Source organism: Monodon monoceros, unplaced genomic scaffold, assembly GCF_005190385.1.
Source record: "Monodon monoceros isolate NGI ecotype Baffin Bay Population unplaced genomic scaffold, NGI_Narwhal_1 Contig3357_ctg1, whole genome shotgun sequence".
Classification (NCBI taxonomy): domain Eukaryota; kingdom Metazoa; phylum Chordata; class Mammalia; order Artiodactyla; family Monodontidae; genus Monodon; species Monodon monoceros.
Genome location: NW_021699282.1, coordinates 1 through 2,407, shown reverse-complemented (window position 1 = coordinate 2,407; position 2,407 = coordinate 1). Strand labels below are relative to the sequence as shown.

Genomic DNA, 2,407 nt, shown 5'->3' with positions numbered 1-2,407 from the left:
AAAAAAAAAAAAAAAAAAAAAAAAAAGATATACTAGAGTTAATGCAGGTATACAGAGAGCAATTTTTACATATTATAATACCTTGAGTCTCATTCCATACAGCTGGTCCCTTTAACAATATATAAGGTAATTTCACACAACTACAAGTATATCGAGTAACATTTTTATGAAAAGTCAAACTATGATTTCCAGATTTGTTAACCATATGTCCTACCCAGGCATTAATCTTTTTCAAAGCTGTCATAAGCTTCCACAAATCCTTTTGGATAGGATATCCATTTAAATGAGGAAGGACCAGAAGGAGAAAACCCTCCTGCATGCCATACTATGGTATCATTAATAGTATTGCTATAAATAGTGTTATCCTTTCTATGCCGTATAAATTTTTCAGACCGCTTTTTCCTTTGGTGGAGCCAAAAGGGCTCCAATCAATGACGCTTCCCCAAGAAGTATTAACAAGAACCCGAGCCATATCTCCTCGGCATCGAGTCCAATGGACCCAATCCGATAATCGATCCACAAGAGGCACCTGGCATGGAGGCAAATAAGGTGCGGAAACATTCTCATTAAGAGTGGAATTAGAACTTTCAAAACTATAAGCACTCAAAAGATATAACCCATGATATCTGCTTTTATTTTTGACAACACTTAACCACGTCTGATAATTCATTTTAAGGCAATGATCTCCCTTTCCCATACAAATAGGAGGTCCATTAACACCCACCGTGTAATTTTCTATTATCCTTCCTTCTTCTTCCGGCTTCAAAGGGCCTCTATCATCAAAAGGACCAGGCAACCATCCAGACTCATTTACATATACAAGAATTGGGGCATCCCACTAGGTAACCCCTATATTAAGAGGAGGGTTAGGAATATAAGTCCAATAAGTATGGTTAGTACAATTTACCTCATTGGCTGATATGTTTATTACTTTTTCAGACAACATTGCCAACATGGCTACAAAAAGATTGGTGCTAGTGAGGGGTTTACCCTGTGAAATGACAAGATTTTTGGCAGTGTCTGCAAACTTTTTTATTTGCCCCCAGGTCAGTAGAGGTGCCTTCTTCTTTCCACCAAGTAGTAGTCTTGGCAAGCGCCTTTTAATCCTGAGGAATTAATATGTTTTTGGAAGCATACCTAAACAAAAGACCTTGAACATAATTAGAATGCATCCCATATGCATTAATGGCTTCTTTTAGCATTTTTAAAATTTTTACATTATGAGGGTTATATTTAACGTTCATATATCCATTCGGAAATTGATCATTAGCAGGCATAGCTTGTCTAACAATAGGGAAAGCAAAAAATGATTCAGAATATTGCTTTTCTTCCGTATTCATCTCTTCTTCCAACAATAGTCTATTAAATTTAGGTTTTAGAGGAAAGTGAAACTGACGAGAGGCTCCAACAGGATAAGCTGCTAATTCTAAAGGAGGAGTCGAAGGAATAGTAGGACATGGCTCCTGATATGAGGGAGTGCTAGCATTATTTTTATTTTTTTCCAATTTAACCATCAAATTTTTTTAACTTTGAAAGTATATCAGAAATCTCATTCTGTTGAGAAAGTGGCATCTCATTTTGTTTGTTAGCCTGCTCCTAACCTTTATCATCGTCAGAAAAAGCCCCTTCATCACTGGAATCTGAAAAATCCTCTCCTGTCTTAGACACAAGGGGAGGAGGAGGCGGAGGAAGGTCCTCTACAGGAGACTCATGAAACAGAGTACGAAAAGCAGCAGAATGATCGGGAGCAGAATTCGGACGCCGAGGATGCGCCCCATTTTCATTTTCCGTCTCAGATTGTAATGGTTCCAGGGCAAGGGAAATTAATTTACAAAGAGACCAAACACGGACAGATATAGGGTCTCCATGCTGATGAGCTCTACTTAAGGCTCGCATAACCTGTTTTCAAACTTTTAAATTTAACTGGTTATGACCAGTAGATTGAAACCAGTAACAATGTTTACGTACCAGCGCAAACAATTCATCAAAAGATTCTGGTTTCACTTTCACTCCTGAACTCCATAATAACTGTTTTAGGAGTTTAATGTATTGAAATTCTACTGAATGGGAATTCCCCCTTACAGTTACTCTACTGTTGCCGAAGGTTTTGCTTACTCTGAGCGGACCAATTTCCCCTTCGGTCCCGCGATCACGCGATTACTTACCTTCAGGTCCCTGTTCGGGCGCCAAATGTTGTAGTTTATCTTAGGACAGGGCCGAAAGTAAGCTCATCACACGAGATGAATTGTGCCGAAGCACAGCAGTAGAGGGCTGCCGCTCGCTCAGGCAAAACAGCGCCGTCTGTCCTGTTGTGGTAGCTTTTATTAAAGCATTATCTAGGTTTACACTTTAAGACTTGTTTTTTTTTAACATTTCAGAAGTGCCAAAGCAGCAACCTATGTTTTTA

General features: G+C 38.8%; 1 long non-coding RNA gene across 1 annotated transcript in view; it reads right to left on the bottom strand.

Moving 5' to 3' along the window:
* Window positions 1-2,358, bottom strand: part of LOC114904921 — a 3,411-nt gene extending 1,053 nt beyond the window's left edge. Inside the window, exon 1 of the long non-coding RNA XR_003796067.1 lies at window positions 2,166-2,358. This is a non-coding gene — a long non-coding RNA (uncharacterized LOC114904921). The remainder of the gene's footprint in view (window positions 1-2,165) is intronic.
* Between the last annotated feature and the right edge of the window lie 49 nt (window positions 2,359-2,407).